The following is a 23,215-nucleotide window of genomic DNA, read 5'->3' as shown; positions in this document are numbered from 1 at the left end:
ATGTCTTCATCGGCAAGATCGGTGACCCGGGCCCTGAGCTGGACATCTGCACCGACATCATCGAGACGGCTCAGCATGCGAGACCCGCCCGGGCTCAACCCGCCGTGAGGCGTGCCTTCATGGGATGCATCCATGGAGAAGAATTTTTTGAAGGATCTGACTCCGGTGGTGAGACGGTCATCTACTCCGATGGTGAGTCATCCACAGGTGAGACGGATTCGTTGTATCAACTGCAAGACGGCGGGCTTGGGGGCTGTTCCGATGGCGGTAGTATTCCGGCCCCTTTGAACCGCCAAGCAGAGTTGGAATCTTCATGGCAGGTACTCAACCTGAGCTAACTTCATCAACTGCGGCGGCCATGACCTCCGGGACAGCAGCAGCTAGGGCAGGAGGCCCTGTGCGCTTGCCGGCTCACGTGTTGATGGATTTCACTGATAAGTTGATGACCCTTTTAACCGTCATGGTCAACCCGGCGGATCAAGCTCAACACGATGCAGAAGTGGCACAGTTGAAGCTTGATATAGCACAGGCTAAAGAAAACTTGGCAGCAGAAGACGTTAGGATGACGGCCGAGCGGGCGGCTCTAGATGTCCGAGCACAGCAGATTCAATCACATGCTTTTCAGCTCACGATGGAACAGAACGCATCCAATGAGGTTATGAGGAGAAGGTACCAGAAGGCTCAATCTCGTTTACCTCGGGCTTATGACCCTAGGAACCTTTTCCAGACACCTGGAGCGGGACCCAGTAACCCGCCAGGAGTAAATCAGGTCACAGCGCCCGAGATCAACACGCCAATTCAACCACAGGCTATAGGACCCCCACGTCTGAATACTGCTCTGCCCCCTTATGTGCCGACACCACCGGGTCATTACTCCAACCCGTTGGAGAACATGATCATGGTGGAAGCATGACTGGCGGCTCTCCCAACTGATGGCGATTCACTGGCAGCGGTTGAAACATGAAGAGTCAGAGATCTTCTTCAGACGGCCTTGGCACAGCAGGAGGCATACTCTTACAGTAGAGACACGATTCATTCTACCCCACGTTCGAGCCGGAGCAAGAGTTACAACAGGCATTTGGATTTGCCAGCCGTGTCAAGCAATGCCCAGCGTCGTAACCAGCCATGCGGGTACGGCCCGGCTCGGGGTGGGGCTCCTAATGTGCATAATCAGGACAGAGTGCATCAGCAAATTGAGCAGGTGGTTCAATAGGCAGCGGAAATACACTACTGGAATCTGGCACTTTGCCATCTGCCATAGCAGATGGCAAAGGCATGGTCGGCGGATGGCAAAGGCTTTGCCATCTGCCAGCAGATGGCAAACAGTTTGTCTGAAACCCTGCCGGTAAAGGCTTCTTTGCCATCTGCGGGCTGATGGCAAAGAGCTTGTGCCTTTGCCATCAGCTGGCAGATGGCAAAGCCTCTTAACGGAGTTAGCCCCGTTAGAAGGCTAACGGCATACTTTGCCATCTGCCAGCAGATGGCAAAGGTTGCAGGCTCTTTGCCGTCTGCCAGCAGATGGCAAAGAGCCCAAATAGGCCAGCCCAAATTTTACATGTAGATGACACGTGGCCTCTTTGCCATCTGCCAGCAGATGGCAAAGCTCTTTGCCATCTGCCAGCAGATGGCAAAGTGACTATATTGCCCCATTTAATTTTGATTTTTCTTATATCAGTTCCTTTTCACAGAAAATCAAACACAATTATATTTATATGACCAATATAGCATATTCAACACATATTACCAATAGTCATGAACACATATATATCCAACACATGTTATCAATAGTAGCAAGTTTCATCCGTACAAATACATAGTTTCATCAATATTACACAATTTCATCCATAGGTAGCAAGTTTCACAACGTCAAAACAAAAACTAAATACAAGTACTCCATCAACCCAAGCTTCCGTCATCTTAAGCAAATCTGTAAAATGGGAAAGAAGAAAGTTAGAAGAAAAAGACTAGAAGAAGACTAGAAGAAGATTATTATGATGCGGAAATAGGCATGGATTGTCAAAACTTGCATTATCCTACTATCACTAGTACAACAAAGCTGCAGGTTGGCATAGTTCATGAACCATGTACATCATGACAAATACAATATCATCCAATGCTCGACTCTGAATAAAATTGAACAATTACACCTCACAAAGGTAGAGCATAGAACCAACAAGCAAGTAGGAGGGGTATAAGAGTATGCATGTATGGGAAAACTCAAGAGTAAAATTGGAAGTAAATTGAGCCATCTAAACAGTAAAAAAAATAGCACAAGCAAGAACAGAAGTTCAACAAACAGCCGGAACCACTACGAACTGACAAGCAGTAAATCCTTCATGGCTAAAATATAATAACATAGCAAAAGGATCGAGACGGCTCACGCATGACTCGCCATGAGCTACCTGGGGAAAACAATATGAGCCACAGTTAGCTAATTTTAGGATAACACTAGTAAGATGCCCGTGCCTTGCACGGAACAACAAGATGCATGTTGAGATTGACTTGTGCGCGAGTAGGTCTCATGTCTAACAGTACTTATATCTTTATCTTACATCAGATGTCCAATCCTGCTCCCCAACAAAATTACATTTTTTTGGTTATGTGCAAAATTTCATGAAGAAAAAATATTTGTGATGCTTTGCACAATATTAAACAAAATCGATGCTCCAAGAAGCTTAAAAAATGATCAATTTTCGTTTATCCCGACCACCATTTATGTTATTCCTTCACAAAATGGTATGCACATCTATAACACTCCAGCAAATTTGTAGCCAAAATAAATAAGCTTTTTGAATTTTATTATTATTATTCTAATTATACTATTCAACTATGTGTATGTGATCTTAGGAAGTCCGTGTCACATCTTTCTTCTTCTACTTCTAATTAGAAATGCACACGTCCGACTCAAAAATAAATAAGAAATGCACGCCAAAATTGATTGTACAGCTAACATACTTTTCTTGGCACACATGACATTTTCGTGTATCAATACAAATTCAGACTCAAGCTGTAGTATGAATATAATCTGTAGCTTGAACATAATGTTTGTTTGGCTCCATGGGGCTCCTGACTGTTCACCTCTTCACAGACTAATTCATAAGGTGGAAGGAACACCACAACTACTTCTGCACATACAGTTACGTAGTTGATGCAAGTGCTTCTTCAAGCTCACAGCAGATGCACATACAATCTGGGCATTCACAACAGGGCTTCTTCAAGCTCACAGCAGATGCAAGTGCAAAGAAATAACAGGCTAGAATGACTTCTCACTGGGAAAAAGTGAATGCCCAGATTGTTTTTCAATGCCACGTAGTTGATGTGTAACACCAGATAGAAGTGTGTGCTTTTATTTGATGTGAAACATCAAATTCCTTGACAATTAAGTGTCGTTTGTGGAGTTTTGCATGTCAAAGACCTGTAGCTTTTATCAGGTTGAACCTGAGTATTCCATGGAACTTATTGTGTGAATTTAAGATCTTCAATGCTATGGAAATTTGCTGTCTATTTTTGAATTTGATGCCAATAATATGTACACTTCTGATAAAATATCTTGCAACACACCATTCCATACAGAATAGTACAGTCATAAAATATTTGTTGTCAAAAGTTTCCTTCTTTAACATAGCATTGCATACAGAACAATATAATGATCAACAATTTGCTGTAGTACACTGCTGAAAAATTAAAAAGCTCACGCTAAATTGGGAGGCGAAGAGGCCGAGTCTGGGTCGAACCTGCTCGAAGGCGTCATTTAGACCGCACCCAGCAGGCCCAGTCCGACGTGGCCGGTCGATGGGCCCAGCCCAAGTGCCACATATGCAAAACCGCAAAACCACCGTCCCAAACTACTTAAGTGGGTGCCAGGGGGTGATATGTCTGGTTTAGAATAGTTCAGGGGATTAAGAACTCGGTTTTAAACATGGGGGGGTTATGTGATCCAAACAGGATACTTCTGGGGGTTATCTATACTTTTTTCTACAGTTACAAGATTATAAGGCGTATATTATCTCTCTGCTATTATCAATGTCGAGATCGTGTTTGAGCAAAAAAACATACAGTATCTAAATGGTTACTCCTCAAGACCATTCACCACTCATGACAACGAAAGGTGAATGGAAGATTCAGAAATCAAGTAAGGCTTTTATGGCCGAGCAAACAGAATTAAGTTATGCAGCAGATGGCAGAGTATGCAGCAGACCGTTTAAAGCACAAAATAGGATGGATCGTAGCTTGTGTCATATTCTTTCTTCAGCATAACTTCAGGACCAATATATGCCGGAGTTCCAACAATTGAATGGTTCAGAATGATGAACCAATGACAGTAGAATAGAAAACAACATGAGTTCAAATCATTTAGAAAATTAGTATCCATCCCAACATCTGTTTGTTACAAGACAGCAAGCATGGAAGACATGAATCTATGTGTTGTGTTGTGTGCAATATACGGAAAGTTAGAGGAAGCCCAAACATCGAGGAAAAAGTTTAGAATCCAAGATTCATGTCTCGTGCATACATTAATTAGAAAATTAGACCATGAAAATGTTTCCCCACAGCCGTACACCTACAACACTTGAAAATATTCTAATCAAGCATGTACGACCATTTCACACCAGATATATGTTTTAATGCCCTTACCAATAGTCTGTGTATTAACGTGAAGTCGTGAACCCCTTCTATCATCGCCACAAAGATTTTGTTTCTTTGATCTTGAGGAGGAAAATTAATTGAATCCCCCTTCTCCCTTTTCTACAACTGAAAATTAATTGAATCCCCCTTTGCAGATCCACAAACAATTCGTTCCTAAATATTTCACAAATCACATGTTTAGGGGACCACGATTTCAATCATGAACGGATCTGATACACAACTGTACTCCAAAAATTGACAATTGTTTTGATCTGGTAGGAGAAACACATGACTTACAGGGGGGTGAGCGTGGTTGGGATGGTCATAGTGGCTCGAGGTAGTTGACACCAGCGCGGCCGGGAACAATCAGATCGCCCGGGTAAAACTCCTCCGCATCTGCAGTGCCCATGATGACTCGTGGCGTTCGAGGCACGGAAGAAAGGGACTCATGTTGGAGGTTGAGAACCAGAGCCTGCATAAAATGGAATCAACCCATTAGCCACACACATAAAACAAAGTACTTCCTATATACTCCACTATCCTCTCCGTCTCCGATGACCTGCGTAGCCAGGTCTAGAAGGAGAGGTCGTTGGTAAAGCACGAAGCCAAATGTAATAACGCTATAGGGAGCAGTAGTAGTTCGCAAATTCAGCAGCAGCAAACACACCGATGCAGCCCAAGCTCGTCCTGTTCCAGATCTAGCACTCTCAACACTGCCTTCTCTTCCCAACACACCCCTTCTTCAACCACCAGACACAGCAGCAGCAGAGGATCTCGTCCTATGGCATTGGGCAGCAAAGAGGGCATCACCTTCGCAAAATCGGAAGAGGTGGTTGGAATTAGCAGCCTGATGGAATGATTCATGCAGCAGAGCGACGCTACAGCCGTGGGTATGGGCGTGAGCAGTGTGCATACCTTGAGACCCTGCCACCTCCCAGGCTGCAGCAACAGATGCAGATGGCATCGCCTCGCAGCACCGACAAGATGCGTGGAGCAGCGACCAGTGGCAACGCCGGCCAACGGCGACTTTGACAATGGTGGCTTTGGTGTCAACTTGTCAGGGAAACGGTCGGCGGCAGCAGCAAACCACTATTGACGAGGTCCATGGCGTCGGCACTAGGGTTGGAGCAGCGGAGAGCGGAAGAAGCACGTGCGCATGTGAGGAAATCGAATCAGACGGTTTCCAGATCGAAACAAACAGAGGGAGGTAGGGAGAGAGAGGCGGGGAGGAGAAGAGGGACCTTCCATGGATGCGGCTGCTGCGGTGTCGCAGCTCCATGGAGAAGAAGCACACGGACCGGACGAAGGTCCCTGACCTTCCGTGGCCGCCGGTGGGTGGTTCTGGAGGTGGATCCGGCGCTGTGGTCGCTCGCTTGGAGCAGCTCGAGCAGGGGAGGCGTCCCACCGCCCCCTCATTCCTACTCTACCGGACTGCGCCGCCCAGCCCAGCTCGACGACGACGGCGCTGGCGGGTCTGGGCGCGCTATTGTCGCCGCCTGACCTGCTCAGTCGCGATCGATTTCCCTCCCTCTTCTCTTCTCTTGTCTTGTGATAAGGGGAGGGGAGGGGGAGAGGGTCGGAGCGGCGGCTGTTGGGGAAGGCCATGGCCGGCGGCGAGGTCTGTGTGAGGGAGGCGGGGCGGTGGGTGGCTCCGGCGGCGGCGGCATGGGTGGGGAGGGAAACGGGCTGGGGCTAGGCTGGGGTTGGGGGTTGGGTGGCCGCTTCCTCTCCTCTCCCGAGAAACAAAGAAAAATAGTATTGTACTACTTCTTGTATTTTGGTGGATCGCTCGTTGCCCCTGATCCTGATTGGTCGCTCCACAAGTCCCACGGATCGATCCCTCACGTGGCCGGGCCGGGAGAGAGAGAGAGGGGTGGGGCCGGGCTGGGAGAGAGGGGAGGAGATTTTTTTTAGAAGAAGAGAGGGGAGGAGATAGTCCGACTTCTTTGCCATCAGCGAGCGGATGGCAAAGGCCCATATCTTTGCCATCAGCGAGCGGCTGGCAGATGGCAAAGAGGTGGGGCTACTGGGCCGTTACAGCGCCGTAATCCATTGGGCCCGACCCATTTCTTTGCCATCTGCCAGCAGACGGAAAAGATTCTTTGCCATCTGCTCGCAGATGGCAAAGAGGTGGGTTGATAGGCCGTTACAGCACTGGACCCTACCCACCTCTTTGTCATCTGCCAGCGGATGGCAAAGATTCTTTGCCATCTGCTGGCAGATGGCAACCAGCTTCTTTGCCATCTGTCAGTTCTTTGCCGTCTGTTTTTTGTAAGTAGATGGCAAAGACGTTCTTTGCCATCCACTGGCAGACGGCAAAGAGCTGACTGATGGCAAATTCCCTGTTTCCAGTAGTGATAGCAGCTCAACAGGCGGCTTATCAGCCCCTGCCAGTTTATCCAACAGTGTCAGTTGAGGCAGGAATAGTCTACCAGAACCAGAGGTGTGCCTTGGTTGGTGTCGGCTCTGCGTAACGAGCGCTTGCCTAAGGATTTTAAGGGGCCTCGCAAGGTACTGAATTATACGGCTGATTTGCAGCCCGAAGCGTGGATTGAAAGTTATGAGATGGCCATGGAGTTGCTAGAGGTGAGCGACGCTGCGATGGCCAAGTACTTCACCATGATGTTGGATGGAACAGCCCGTAACTGGTTGAAGGCATTGCCACCTAATTCCGTTGGTTCATGGGCAGAATTAAAGGAGAAGTTTATCCACAACTTTAAGGATACATGCAAACAACCCATGTCCCATTGTAGATTTGACTGGTTGCAAACAACAGGAGGGTGAGTCCATGACCCATTGGGTGTGCCGAGTCAAGGAAATAATACACTCCTCTAATTAGATGGATGCTAGCTCTGTAGTGTTAATGTTAGAGCAAAATTGCCGTTTTAAGCCTTTAAAGATGAAGCTGGGGCGGCTCAAGCGTGAATGTCCTAACATGGGTCAATTGATGGCAGCTCTGGTTAAATATGCTGACTGTGATAGTACCAAGGATCCCGAGTCTGACGATGAGAAGGCAGGGAAGGGAAAGAAGAGCGGAAATGTTAAGGGCACTCAGCCTAACTCGGCAAATCAAGTCAGCAACAATAAACGTAAGGCGGATGGTAACTTAGAGTTTGTGGTTAACACCCAACGCATGGGACAAAAATCAGCGGCGTAAGGGGAGGCCTCCTCCATGATCTGGCGGATCAGGTCCTACTCTTGAGCAGTTGTTAAATGAGCCTTGCCCGAAGCATGGCACAGAAGAAAAGCCAGCTACACACCTGTGGAACGATTGCACTATCATGAAGGCCTTCAAAAATTCCAACATGTTCAATGGAAATCACGGGCAGGGCGGTGGTTCAGGTGGCGGCGGTTTTCATGGCCCGAACAATGGAGGTGGCGGCTCTGGTTCTGGCTTTCAGGGCCACCAGAACAATCAAGGCAGTTACCATCAACAGTCTGGCCAGGGGGGTCAGCAGCAGCAACAACAGTCTGGTTATCAGAGTAATCCAAAGTAGTTAAACAATGGACAGTATCATGTTTTCACCACAAGCTTATGTAAGCGGGACCAGAAGCTTCATAAGAGGGCAGTGAACGCCATTGAGCTGTCAGTTCCTCGCTACTTGCAATGGTCTGAGCAGGCCATCACGTGGAGTCAGGAGGATCACCCGCCCCGGGTCGACAATCCAGGTCATTTGGCTTTGGTGGTGGCACCTCAAGTTGGGGGGTACAAGTTCACTAAGGTGCTCATGGATGGTGGCAACAACATCAATATCATTTATTATGAGACCTTCCGCCGTATGGGGTTAACAGACAAAAATCTTAAATAGTCCAACACTGCTTTTCATGGTGTGGTTCCTGGTAAGTTGGCATACCCAGTTGGTAAGATCGAGCTGGAGGTAGCCTTTGGAGATGAGTATAATTCCAGGGCCGAGAAGTTAACCTTTGAGGTGGTCAAGATCAGGAGCCCGTATCACGCTCTATTTGGGCGGCCGGCTTACGCCAAGTTCATGGCGCGACCGTGTTATGTATATCTGCAGCTGAAGATGCCGGGTCATAAAGGGCCCATTACGGTTCATGGCAGTCGGAAGGTGGCTCTAGAATGCGAGGAAGGTGATGCGGCTTATGTTGAGTCAGTCTATGCCATAGAAGAGTTAAAATACTATAAAGACAATGTTAACCCGGCAGATATGACATCTTTGAAGAAGCCCACCACAGAGCGTGAGCTGGAGATGAAGTTTAAATCGGCGGAGGATACCAAGATGGTCGATTTTGTTCCTGGCGATTCATCTAAGCAGTTCAATATCAGTGCCAATCTGGATCCCAAATAGGAAAGCACGCTCATCGAGTTCATCCGCGAGAATCGGGACATCTTTGCATGGAACCTTCTGACATGCCGGGTGTACCGAGAGAACTCGCTAAACACACTCTCAACATTGATCCAAAGTTTAAGACGGTCAAGCAGTTCCTTCGGCGGTTTAAAGAAGAGAGGCACGAGGCCATTGGACAAAAGGTGTCCCAGCTCTTGGCGGCTGGGTTTATCATTGAGGTATTTCATCCGGAGTGGTTGGCTAACCTGGTGCTGGTGCTCAAGAAGAACGACACTTGGCGTATGTGTGTGGATTACACGGACTTAAACAAGGCTTGTCCGACTGATCATTTTGCTCTTCCGCGTATTGATCAAATTATTGCTGCAACGGCGGGATGTGAGCGTTTGAGTTTTCTGGATGCTTATTCTGGATATCATCAGATCAAGATGGCGGTTAAGGACCAGGAGAAGACAGTGTTCGTTACTCCTTTTGGAGCTTTCTGCTATGTTTCTATGCCTTTTTGGCTTAAGAGTGCCTAGGCGACTTATCAGTGTTGCGTGCAGAATTGCCTTCATACTCAGATTGGCCGTAATGTGCATGCTTATGTGGATGATATTGTGGTGAAGTCCAGAGAGAAGGAAACGCTGATAGATGATCTCAAGGAGACCTTTGATAATCTTCGGGTGTACAACATGATGCTGAACCTGGCGAAGTGCGTCTTTGGTGGGCCAGTAGGTAAGCTTTTGGGCTTTCTGGTTTGTAACAAAGGCATTGAGGCTAACCCGAAGAAGATCAAGGCTATCACCTCTTTGGAAAAACCCAAGTGCACCAATGATGTTCAGCATTGGTGGGTCGTATTGCCACTTTAAGTTGGTTCATAAGCCGGTTAGGTGAGAAGGCCATACCATTATATCAGATGTTGAAGAAAACAGACGAGTTTGTCTGGAGTTATGCTGCTAACGTGGCTTTTGAAGATTTGAAGAGACAACTGGCTGAGCCGCCAGTCCTTGCTGCTCCCATTGATAAAGAGCCGTTGTTTTTATATGTGGCTGCTAACGCACTGCGGTCAGTGTGGCCATTGTGGTGGAACATAAGGAGTCTGGTAAGGAATATCCGGTTCAGCGGCCGGTTTACTACATCAGCGAGGTTCTTATTGAGTCCAAGCAAAGGTATCCCCATTGGCAGAAGCTTGTTTATGGGGTGTTCATGGCCAGCCGGAAGCTTAAGCAGTATTTTCTGGGTTATCCCATCACTGTGGTCAGTTCTGCTCCTTTGGGGGATATCATCCAGAACAGAGAGGCTACAGGACGAGTCGCCAAGTGGGCTATTGAGCTTGGGCCTCATGGCTTAAAATATGTGCCTCGCACTGCTATCAAATTTCAAGCACTGGTGGATTTCATCAACGATTGGACAGAGTTACAGGCACCTGAAGAGAAGCCGGATAACACATACTGGACAATTCACTTTGATGGATCCAGGCAATTGGAAGGCTCGGGGGCTGGAGTTGTTTTGGCTTCCCCTCGAGGTGATAAATTTTGTTATGTGCTAAGATTGATGTTTCCATGTACTAATAATGCAGCTGAGTATGAGGCCTTACTCCATGGTCTTCGGATGGCTAAGGAGATGAACTTAAGCTGGGTAAGGTGCTTTGGCGACTCAGATTTGGTAGCCCAGCAAGTCTCGGGCAAGTGGGATTCCAAAGATCCTCTCATGGCGGCTTATCGCCATGAAGTTGATGCTGTGGCTGGACATTTCAAGGGTTATCAAGTGGAACACATAGATCGCAGGAAGAACGAGGCGGCTGATGCTCTAAGCCGGCTTGGATCTCAGCGTAAACCGGTACCCCCAAATACTTTCTTGGATGTTTTGCATAATCCTTCTGTCAAGTTACCTACAGAGGAAGATTTGGCCGTGCCTGACCCGGAGGCACAGTTGGTGGCGGCTCTTCATGTCATCCCGCATTGGACAATGCCGTACTTGGCTTACATGACCCGGGGAGAATTGCGCCCACATATTTGATAGATGGTGTCCTTGAGTTCCTTATTGTAGACTTCTCCAATGCGTTCCATGATAATGTGGGCTGCCATGCTCTTGCCTAGGCTCCAGGTTGGTGCATCGAAAGAAAATTCTATGGGTTTAGAAGTTGGCGAAAACGTCCTTCCTGGTACTTGTACTTGAATCATCCGGCACTCCTCTTCTGGTAGGGCGGCGTTGTACGTCCCGGTGAAACTGGGTATTCCAATGTTCAGGTATTTAGTGACTTCCTTCAAGTGGCGTCCAAAAGGTGTATCCTCGTCTGGTTGCGCAAACTTGTTCTTCATCTCCGGCATCCTAAAGAGTGGAAAAGAGAAGTGAAATCAGAAATGAGTAGAGAAGAGTGACCTATGGTTTGTCTTAATGGTCGTGTCCTACACTCAGCGTGTGCTCTGATACCATCTTGTAGCGACCCAACCTCAGACGGTCAAGTCTCTGTGCATCAGTGTCATCCCTGGATCAGTAATGCTGACACGCACAATACTCGAAGGATTTAAAATAGAGTAGCAATCACACACTTATTACAACGAATGTCTCAAAAGAGAACTTATTACAATAATATGGCTTAAGGCCATCTAATGCGAAAACAGCGGAAGGCTTGGAAGATAAAGTGAGTCCATCAACTCCAACGGCATAGCTGAGCTGCACGGCAACGACCTAACGAACCTAACTCCTCGTGTGAAAAGTCTGCAACATAATACGTTGCAGCCCGAGAATGGGTCAGCACATGGAATATGCTGGCAATATAACACAGTAGAATGAAAATAGAATAATGCTAACACTACATGCATATTTGGCTGGTGGAAAGCTCTACAGTTATAGTTTTGCATAAAGCCAATTTTTCCCTACTACAAAGGAATAAATTTTATTTAACTATCATGGTAGTTGAACAACATTGAGAAGGTAACCCCAACTCAATCCCAATTAAAAGTGATTAACAACCCAACAATATTAATTAGGGGTGATGAGATACATAAGATACTTCAAATACTAGACACTCAGAATTGTCCATAACCGGGGACACGGCTAACCATGATTAGATTGTACACTCTGCAGAGGTTTGTGCACTTTTCCCCACAAGACTCGATCACCTCCGTTGATTTCTCGCACTACGTGGTGTTTGAGAAACGGATGACCGAGACATAGTCTTTCAGAAACATTAACTCTCTACTCCGGGTAGACCATACCAAACCTACAAAACCCACTACCTGCTGATCTACCTGTTCAAGAGCTTCACGTAACTTACTCAGCTATGCTAGAGCCAATAATAGCTTGTGGCTGCACACGGAAGTTTCTAGCATGAATCATCTCAGCTCCCTTTGAGCCTGGGTGGCGGTCCATAGGAAAATCACACGGTAACCCCGGGATTTCCAAAAAAATAAACAGGCAATCACTGGTATCCCCAGGTGCCTCAATCCACCCAGATGTGTATTAAAGTTGCCACCTTAAGTTGAACCATTAAGTAACAATCTCACATCTGTCATGGAATACACTCAAACCCAAACCACGTCTACAAGCATAGCATTGCGGTATAAGCATAACGTAGAAGTAACTCCCAAGGGTTCGATAGTAAACAGGGCAATAGGTTCTACCTCATCAACTACTCCCCAATACCCACATGTTATCAACACCTAACCATGTAATGTTTGAGGGTTGAAACTAATGCATAAAAACTGGGTATGAAAAGAGTATGATCAATGTGTTACTTGCCTTGCTGACGATCCGCGAAACCTAGAGACTCGTAGTAACACGCTTCGCACTCCGGGAATTCTATCGCAAACAAACAATAACATACATAAGCAACTAGCAAAGATGCACGGGCAAAAACTTCAACTGAAAGCAAAGAACCAGCAAGTTCAACTTAAGAACTCTGGTTAGCAAAAGAATCAAAACAAACGGAGCAACGAAACTCAAACGGCAAAAGAAACAAAATCCGTTTACTAATCTGGACGAAGGTCAAATTTTTACAGTACCAAAACTTAGTTTAAGTTGATTAAGCAGAAAGAGGGTTTCGAGATGAAACTCCAGGCTTTTGAATCACCTGATTCCGACTAACGAGCGAAAAGATAAGCAGAAACTAAGATTGGATCGGAAATTGCGATCAGAAAAATCGCGGAATAAATCCGACAAAAGGAAAAGCGACGAACAGATTAACGAATGAGCGTTCATTATCTGAAACTAAATGAAGAATACGTTCGTTAAAACGAACGGACGAGCGAACGCTCGCTAAAATAAATGAACTGAAGAAATAAACCGATCTATATAAAAAAACGCAACTAGGGTTTCGAAAAAAAAAAATTGAACGGTTTTTTTAAAAAAAACGGCGGTCTCGGATTCCGGCGGATACCTCCGGCGAGGGGGCGGGTGGTGGCGAGGCGGGGCTCCGGCGGGTGGTGGCGTGGGGCGACAGGGGCTCCGACGGCGGCGGCGGCTGAGGGCGGCAGCGGCGGCTGCGGAAAGCGGCGGCGGCGGCGGCTCAGTTATGGCGGCTCGGGCTGTGGCGGCGGCTCGGGCTGCGGGCGGTGGTGGTGGCTAAGGGGGGGGTGGCGGCGGTATTTATAGGAGGGGGGGTCCGGTGCCTTGGGGAAGGGGCAGGCGGCGGCGGAGTCCGAGCCGGACTCCGGCTGCGGCGGCGCACGGAGGAAGGCGGCGGCGCGGGGGTGGGCCGGCCTGGCTCGGCTGGGCCTCGGCCCAGTCGGGCGCGGGAAGTTTTTTTTAAACAATTACGCCGGCAGAAATAAAATCCTAGAAAATAAAATAAAACCCTAAAAATGCCAAAACAAATTTTCACCGTCTAAATAAAAATATTTAGAACGAAATGAACATTTTCTTGGCCCTAAATGCAAATTTTGGAAAGCGTGCAAATTTTTCTAATGCAAATAAAATCCGAATAAAAATCAACTAGGAATCAAATAAATGATTTTAACATTTTTCCTCCAATATTTCAATTATTTTGGAGAAGTCATATTATCTCCTCTCATTTATTTTTGGTACGAAATATTTTTCAGAGAAAGAATAATTAAAATCAAAAATCCAAAGAATAATTAAAATCAAAAATCCTCGTTTCATTATTTGGTACGAAAATCCAAATATGAGACCGAAAAATCCCCAACTCTCTCCGAGGGTCCTTGAGTTGCTTAGGATTTTGAGGATTGCAAAACGGAAAAGAAATAAAATATGATATGCATGAATGGCCTATGTATAACATTCCAAATTAAGAATTTGGGATGTTACAGTGGCCACCCTGACTCAAAACCAAGAGAGCTTGGAGAGGATCATTGAGCATAAATCCTATGATCTTGATGTCAAGGTAACTGAGTTTCAGTCAGTAGTTGAGCAACTTCAGGAGGAAGTGGAGGAGAAGAAGGGCAAATCTACTACAGATGCTTTCACTAGAGTGCCCAGGAGTCAGAGGTCTGCTGCAGTGCCTGTTCTAGACACAAGAACTACGACATCTGCACCAGCAGCCACAACTTCAGTGCCACCAGCTCCAGCTTTAGCTCCACCAGCTCCAGCTACTTCAACAAAAGCTTTCATCCTTGGAGTCATCTCTACACCACCTCATGGAGACCAAGCTTGAGAGACGCATATCACTATGCATATTTATCACTTTTTGGTAACTTGTTGTGAAAGGGGGAGAAATATGTATAGATCATAGTCTTCGAGAGAGAGAGAGAGTGTTGCTTTTTTGGTTTCTCTTTGCTTTATTTGCTTGAACTTTACGGTGTGTTTGCTAGATACCGTATGTCTTTTGTGAGATACTTGGATGATCATGTGTTTGATCATATGCTATCCTTAATGTGTGCTTGGATGACATTATCTTTCATATCTATTTATGAGCATTCACTTTGCCTGGTGATGAGTGCATGTTTTCAATTATTATCATTTTGAGCGCTCCACCAAGATGTATGTGACATGGAAGAGTAACCCATCATCACTACAAAAAAAGACACATCCGTGACATTTTGGGCCGAACCAAATTTCTTTCTATCATACTTATGACACTTCTATGATGATAATTGTCACAAAACCCGGTATCGTCGTAGATGTGGTGAGCTCCTACTTCTATGACAAAAAATAATACAGAAAATGGGCTTTTCGTCCTTGGCGGGCCGGAGATGCAGTTGCATGACATTCTTTGGGCCGTCCATGACGGAAAAAACCATGGTAGAAGCGAGGGCGAGGAAAATTTTAGGGAGTTCCAGGTTACGGTGGGTGGTCGGGGGCCGAGCGATGCGCGTTTCTCTCGTACTCGTACGCGCGTGGGTGCGAGGCGTTGGGCTCTAATTGAACCCGAGCGAGGCGTCGCCTAACTGAACCTGAGCGATTGCACTACAGGCTACGCGTTACTGAACCCGAGCGATCGATCGATGGCTGTTAACTGAACCCGATCGAGCGATTCCTTTGCTACTGCTGTTAACTGAAGCCGATCGATGCTGCCTCTGGATGAACAATGAGGGTTGCAGGGGGGTGGATGAACAGTGAGCGGTGGGGGTGGATGAACAGGACACCGTGGTGTTGCCTCTGGATGAACAGGACCCCGATCAATCGAGCCGGTTGGGGCTGGATGAACATGTCCCCGTGGAGGGCTGGATGAACAAGACGACCCCGTGGAGGGCTGGATGAACAGTAGATGGTGGAGGGGTGGATAAACAGTAGCCCATGGAGGGGTGGTTGAACAGGAGCCCGTGCAGAGGGGTGGTTCAACAGTGGCCAGTGGAGTAGCGCGCGGTGCAAGCTGGATGAACATGAGCCCGTGGATGAACAGTCGCAGGTGGAGGCTGGAGGAGGTCGACGGTGGATGAACGGTAGCCCGTGGAGGCTGGAGGAGGTTGATGGTGGAGATAAATAGTATCCCGTGGACTCCAGTTTTGCGGTACGCCACACCCCTTCCGATGAACAGGACCCCCGTTTCGACCATAGCGCTCCAACACAAGTCTGTTTCCTCCATTTTGTGGTACGCCACACTCCTCCCGATCAACCGGACCCCGTTTCGACCATAGAAGGTCGAACGCAAGTCCGTTTCCTCCGTTTTGTGGTACGCCAGACCCCTCCCGATGAATAGGATCCCGTTTCGAACATGGTCGATCGACCACAAGGCTGTTTCCTCCGTTCTGCGGTACGCCAGGCCTCGTTTCCATCGCCTTATCCGTCCAAGCCGGTTGGCTCACATGCGTTCCATTGCCTCCCGATGAACACGACACATTCCGTTGCCTCCCGATGAACACGACGCATTCCGTTGCCTTCCCATGAACACGACGACGACGAAGTTTCTCCATTCGGACCCAGCCATGTACACGAGCCCTGGCCGTACGTATGCGCGAGTAGGCATTCGAGACCCCGCCCATATGTATGTACATGGCCGTATTTTCTTTTTTGCGCCCTGGCCGCTGTACGTACATGTATATGCTACGTGCACGCCTCTACTACGATATGTGCGTGCCTCTACATTGACCGGTATGTACATAAACGTTTGTGACCAGAATGACAACTCTATGTACGCTTCAACCAGGTGGGTCCCAACTGTCAGGCACTTCCTTGCGTGCGAAGATGTAGCTGGTGGGTCCCAACAGTCAGGGGGGCGAATCGTTTTTTTTTGCCGGGACGCACTTCCTTGCGTGCGACGATGGCGAGGCCTAGGAAGGGGACGACGCTGAGCCAGGGAAGACGCGACAGTGGATGCCCACGCGGAGAGGAGTATGAGGGTTCACTGGTTCGGTTGTGGTGTGAGGTTGCCATCGCTGCAGGGCCTGGCCAGTGGTGGGAATAGTAGGGGGCGGTGAGGCCTCCGCGGCAGCACAGCCAGCCACGGGATCTAGGAGCATGCGGCACGACCGGCGCTGGTTTGGGCGGCTGGAGCAAGAAGATCAGAGGTTGAAGAAGCACTACGGCTGCTAGATGGACATCATACGGTCACTGGAGCTAGAATCGTTCATATGGGCTAAGTTGACAAAGCCCTCCGTCCCCGTCAACTTAGTAGGCCCACAAGTCAGCCTCCCACCAAGGTGGGTCCCAGCTAGCAGGGGAAGTATTCATTTTTCTATGCGTAATAAGGAGGCACTTCCGGTGGGTCCAAGCTGACAGCGGGGGGAATGTTTTTTTCGTGAAATACGGTGGCCCGTTTGGTGGGTCCCCGCTGTCAGGTGGAGGAATCATTATTTTGCGCGTAAGGAGGCACTTCCTTGCGGCTTCCATGGACCCAGCTGTCAGCCTCTGCATGTAAAGTACTCTTACGATGGAAGTTGGTCGTTGACCACATTGACCACACCGTGCTGAGAGCACCACGGTGGTGGACGACGGTGATGACTAGGAAGGGGACGGCACGGAGCCGGGGAAGACGCGGCAGTGGAAGCCCACACGGAGAGGAGTACGAGGGTTCATTGGTTCGGCTGCGGTGTGAGGCTGTCGTTGCCACGGAATAACAGGGGGTGTGGGTGAGTAGAGGGATGCCCTGGCCAGCGGTGGGAGTAGTAGGGGGCGATGAGGCCTCCGCGACATCACAGCCGGCCACGGGAGGCAGGAGCACGAGTCACGACCGGCGCTGCTTTGGGCGGCTGGAGCAAGAAGACCAGAGGTTGAAGAAGCACTACGGCCGTTGGATGGACATCGTACGGTCACTGCAGCTAGATCGTTTATATTAACTAAGTTGACAAAGCCCTTGGTACGCGTCAACTTAGTAGGCCCACGGGTCAGCCTCCAAAACGGTGCGCCCCAGATGTCAGGGGGAGGAATCATTTTTTGGGCGGCTGAAGCAAGAATATTCGTTATTGAAGAAGAAGCACCACATCCGTTGGATGGACATACAACGACCACGGCTGCTAGAATCGTGTGTTGTTGATAAAGCCGTGCATACGCGTCAACTTAGTTTTTTTAGGGGACGCGTCAACTTAGAAGGCCCACAAGTGTGTGGCAGAGAACATATAGCCTATTTGCGATTTGTAAAAATGTACAACACATTTTTTAATTCTAATGGAATTTACTACAACCCATTTACAGTTTGTTAAAAGTACAGCCCAACTTCTAGCTAGGACAATGATTAATAATTTCAACCAACCGCTCAAAACAGAATTCAAAAAAAATTCCCACATTTTGATGGGATCTGAAATATTTTTATCTGAAATTTCTAGTCAGATTAAATATAATTTCAAAATAAAGTTGTATTACGTAAAAATCCAATGAAATATTGCGCACGCAACAAGTAATGAAATTAAAATTTTCAAATTCCAAAAATAATATATTTTTTAAAATAATTACGCATTTGGTGCATTTTTTATAGTTACTGTCCAGTTATTATAATTACATCCCATTCATTATTTCTTAAAGTCCATTTTCTTGTTAAGCCTAATGCATACCTCCTAGGAAAGTTTGCAGGCCAGCGGGGCGGAGAATAATAAGTTTGCCCGGATATTGTGTACAACTGTCGACCCAGTTGCATTGTTGATGTTGAAAAAAAGGCCTATGTAGTATAGTACAATCTAACATGGCTACTCTTCCCACATTCAGCGACGCCGGATAGGCCCAAACAAGGCCTCTATACAACTTTTTGAAGTCACTGAGCTCAATTAATAACTTAAGAAAAAAAGTTAGATTACAGTGGAACCTAATTAAAAGCTGTCAGGAGCAAATAAATAATTCAATGGGTCCCACTTGCACGTGTGTGCGTGTGTGCGTGTGTGCATGTGTGTGTGTGTGTGAGAGAGAGAGAGATAGAGAGAGAGAGACCCATCGGTCGATGCTCGTAAATACATCTTTCAGCCATTTGCATTGCTGATGCTCAGTAAAAATTTATATATTTGACACAATCATATAGAACATCATAGCACACTGAACTTGCATACAAAAATTTCACGCAAGCGGCACAATCAGGATGGAAGCAGTGGATCGCTATGGGTAGGGCTATGTTGAAACCAATGAACTCGTACATAACGGTTCATCGTCTTTATTAATGATGGGGAAATATCTTGAAAGATGTGCAAAGAAAACAGACAGACACCACAATAAGTTCTGCTAGCACATTAAGTTGACGTACATCCCTTTCTAAAAAAAGTTCAGGTACAAAATTAGAACAGGTCACAGTCAAATGTACTGGCACATTAGTGCTTCACACCCATAGCTCGGATTTAACTAGTATCTGACAAGATTCAGTTGTTACCTCAAATTAGAGCACATCCAGGCAGCTAGCCCTGCCTCTTCTCCCAAAGAGGCAGTGGCCTTCACCGCGTGATAGAGTAGGCCTTGTGCCATCCATCGTTCCAAGCAACACCAGAAAGTCTGACGTTGACTCTTGTAATGGACGTCATCGACGGACCCTGGCACCAGCGGCGGCGATAGGACTTCGATCGATGGATTGACCACTTCTTCGACATGCACGAACACTCCATACAGGTACATCTCTAACATGGTCCGTGGCGGCCTTGGTGGCGACGAATAGTAGAACCCCGGTTCCTGCACCGGTATCTCAACACCAATCACCTTCTGTATGGTGGACGACTTCTTCATCCATGCCATAACGGTCAGAGCCCAGCAGTCTGGAGGAACAAACATACTTACGAGCTCACCTCCAAGGTCGTTGATAAGCTCATTCATGGACTCACTGTTCCAAGCACGTTGAGGCATGCCGTGGAAGGTAAGCTTTGTTAAAATCTCAAGCTCAGAGGGCACCGAGCCCCATCCTGGGTGCCACCGGTCAAAGCTCACTAGCGCGCCATCGCAGAACAAACCCTAGGAAGATTCGAACACACGACTGCAGTCCAAAGTTTTCCGGAACCTGACGAAGAAATCAGCCGGTGGCGAATAGACTTCGACGAGCAAGTCACTTATTTGGATGTCGTGCACAATGCCAAGAGCTTTGACAAGCTCGACCAGCGAGACGGGAGGCTGGTCGCCGTTGATGGTTACTGAGGGAGTCCCGGATTAGTGGGTGTCCGGATGACCGGACTATGACCTTTGGCCGGACTCCCGGACTATGAAGATACAAGATTGAAGACTTTGTCCCATGTCCGAATGGGACTTTCCTTGGCGTGGAAGGCAATCTTGGTGATGCGGATATGAAGATATCCTCCCATTGTAACCGACTCTGTGAAACCCTAGCCCTCTCCGGTGTCTATATAAACCGGAGGGTTTTAGTCCATAGGACGGACAACAATCATACCATAGGCTAGCTTCTAGGGTTTAGCCTCTCTGATCTCGTGGTTGATCTACTCTTGTACTACCCATATCATCAATATTAATCAAGCAGGAGTAGGGTTTTACCTCCATCAGAGGGCCCGAACCTGGGTAAAAACATCGTGTCCCTTGTCTCCTGTTACCATCCGCCTAGACGCACAGTTCGGGACCCCCTACCCGAGATCCGCCGGTTTTGACACCGACATTGGCGCTTTCATTGAGAGTTCCTTTGTGTCGTCACCTTTAGGCCTGATGGCTTCTCCGATCATCAACAACGACGCGGTCCAGGGTGAGACTTTTCTCCCGGGACAGATCTTCGTATTCGGCGGCTTTGCACTGCGGGCCAATTCGCTTGGCCATCTGGAGCAGATTGAAAGCTACGCCCCTGGCCATCAGGTTAGATCTAGAAGCTTGAACTACACGTCCGACGTCCGCGAAGACTTGATCCTCGACGGATTCAAGCCGCGGCCGGGTGCGCCGCACTGTCGCAATGGGCATGATCTAGCTCTGCCGCCGAATAGTGCCCAGGAGGCCGCTCTGGTGTGCGCTCTGACCCTTAGTCCGGAGCCGACTGCGCCAATCAAGGACGGATGGCTAGACACCGCCTCGGGGGCTGCAACCTCTACGGCGATTGAGCCAAACACCAGTTTTGTCCTTTGCGAAGCTTGCGACTCCAAGGTGCCGGACTCCTCTCCGGACTCCGAGCCTTCCGCGCCCCTGCCGATCGAACCCGATCAGGCGCCGATCATGGAGTTCGCCGCCGCGGACATCTTTCAGCATTCGCCCTTGGGCGACATTCTGAATTCACTAAAGTCTCTCTCCTTATTAGGAGAGCCCTGGCCGGACTATGGTCAGCGAGGATGGGATGCGGACGACGAAGAAATTCAAAGCCCACCCACCGCCCACTGTATAGCCACTGTCGATGATTTAACCGACATGCTCGATTTTGACTCCGAAGACATCAACGGTATGGATGACGATGCAGGAGATGAACAGGAATCGGCGCCTATAGGGCACCGGATAACCACCTCCTCTCACGATGTATACATGGTGGACACACCTCAAAGAAACGACGACGAGGAAGAAAGGGACGCAACGAGGGATCGTTCCCTCGAAAAGCAATCAAAGCAGCGGCGTAAGCGCCGCGCCAAACCGAACCTCGACAGTGACCCAGCCATAGAGCAGGGTGAACCGGCGGACGATGAACATGCCATCGAGCAACCGTCCGAATAGGGCAACTTGGGTAAACAAACCGAACAACCCGCCCCCAGTGAAGATGATAGTCCGGACGACCTCACGCCGGACAAGTTTCTGAACCTCCAAAAAAGTCTTGTCGCCACTGCGCCTAGCCTGAAAAAACAAAAGCGGAAGCTCAAAACAGCGGAAGATGCACTGAGAATTAGATCGGGCAAAGTACTCAACACCACCGACAAATACGGCGATAGTCGCCACACAAAGAGCTATTCGAAGCGAAAATTACTACCGGAATTTGATGAGGAGGCCTTAGAGCCCCCGCAATCAAAAAATAAAGAAGACATCCGGTCGGATAAACAATCCCATGATCAACATAGAGCGGCAAGGGGCGCCGCACTCAAGCCAGCACGCGATCCACATAAGGACTCGCATCAAAAAGACGGCCCAGTCAGATCTATCTACGGGCCAAGAAAGCAAGCTCTAGTAAGCTATGCAACGCAACAAGTATCCGAACACCACGGCACACCCAAATACAGGGGTGCCGCACACCCCCTATGTTTCATCGATGAGGTGCTGGACCACGAATTTCCAGCGGGATTTAAACCCGTAAACATAGAGGCATACGACGGAACAACAAACCCTGGAGTCTGGATTGAGGACTATATCCTCCACATACACATGGCTAGAGGAGATGACCTCCATGCCATAAAATATTTACCCCTCAAGCTCAAAGGGCCAGCCCGGCATTGGCTTAAAAGCCTTCCCGAAAACACCATAGGAAGTTGGGAAGAGCTCGAGGATGCTTTTCGGGCAAATTTTCAAGGGACCTATGTCCGACCTCCGGATGCAGACGATCTAAGTCACATAACTCAACAACCCGGAGAGTCAGCCCGGAAACTCTGGAATAGATTTCTTACTAAAAAGAACCAGATAGTCGACTATCCGGACGCCGAAGCCTTAGCAACTTTCAAGCACAGCGTCCAAGACGAATGGCTCGCCAGACACCTCGGCCAAGAAAAGCCAAGAACAATGGCCGCATTAACAAGCCTCATGACCTGCTTTTGCGCGGGAGAAGATAGCTGGTTGGTAAGGAGCAGCACCAGCGATCCAAGTACATCCGAATCTAGGGATGGAAACGGGAAACCGCGACGTAGCAAGGACCAGCGCCGAACCAAGGGAAGCAGCCCGAAGAGCACGGCAGTCAACGCCGGATTCAAAAGCTCTCGACAGAATCAGAAAAAGCCGCCCCCAAGGATAATAGGGACGAGCTATCCAACCTCAACAAAATCTTGGACAAAATATGCCAAATCCACAGTACTCCCGGTAGGCCTGCAAAACACACCCACAGAGATTGTTGGGTCTTCAAGCAATCTGGAAAACTTAATGGCGAACACAAGGGGCTCGACATACCAAGCGAGGACGACGACGAACCCCACAAGCAGAGCATCGGAGAACAAAAGAAGTTCCCGCAAGAAGTCAAAATAGTAAATTCACTTCATGTGATAAAAGGGAAAAATAGAGTGGTGCCTATGGATATACGCGCCATACGGCCTATCCCAGTGGAGCCCTGCCACTGGTTGTTACAACCGATCACCTTCGATCATCAGGATTACTCTAGAAGTATCCGGAATGCAGGCTGGACTGCCTTGGTATTAGATCTGATAATTGACGGACTCCGATTTACACAAGTCCTAATGGACGGCGGCAACGATCTAAACATGCTATACCAGGACACAATCCGCAAAATGGGGATAAACCCAACAATAATTCGCCATGGCAACACTTCCTTTCAAGGGATAACGCCAGGCCCAGATACCCATTGTATGGGTTCCCTCTTGTTAGAAGTTATGTTCGCCCCCCCGACAACTTCCAAAGTAAAAAGCTAACCTTCCACATTGCCCCATTCA

The 23,215-nt window shown here is 48.2% G+C and overlaps 1 long non-coding RNA gene across 1 annotated transcript; it reads right to left on the bottom strand.

The window, feature by feature from the left end:
* Positions 1-4,469: 4,469 nt before the first annotated feature.
* Positions 4,470-6,364, bottom strand: LOC123093585 (uncharacterized). The gene is made up of 5 exons (XR_006445420.1): positions 5,868-6,364; positions 5,542-5,742; positions 5,294-5,436; positions 4,924-5,098; positions 4,470-4,800 (listed from the first exon to the last, which is right to left on the bottom strand). It is a non-coding gene; the product is annotated as an uncharacterized lncRNA (long non-coding RNA).
* Positions 6,365-23,215: the final 16,851 nt, after the last annotated feature.

The sequence above is a fragment of the Triticum aestivum genome, chromosome 4B (genome assembly GCF_018294505.1).
Source record: "Triticum aestivum cultivar Chinese Spring chromosome 4B, IWGSC CS RefSeq v2.1, whole genome shotgun sequence".
In the NCBI taxonomy this organism is placed as follows: Eukaryota; Viridiplantae; Streptophyta; class Magnoliopsida; order Poales; family Poaceae; genus Triticum; species Triticum aestivum.
This window is presented reverse-complemented; position numbering and strand designations above follow the sequence as displayed.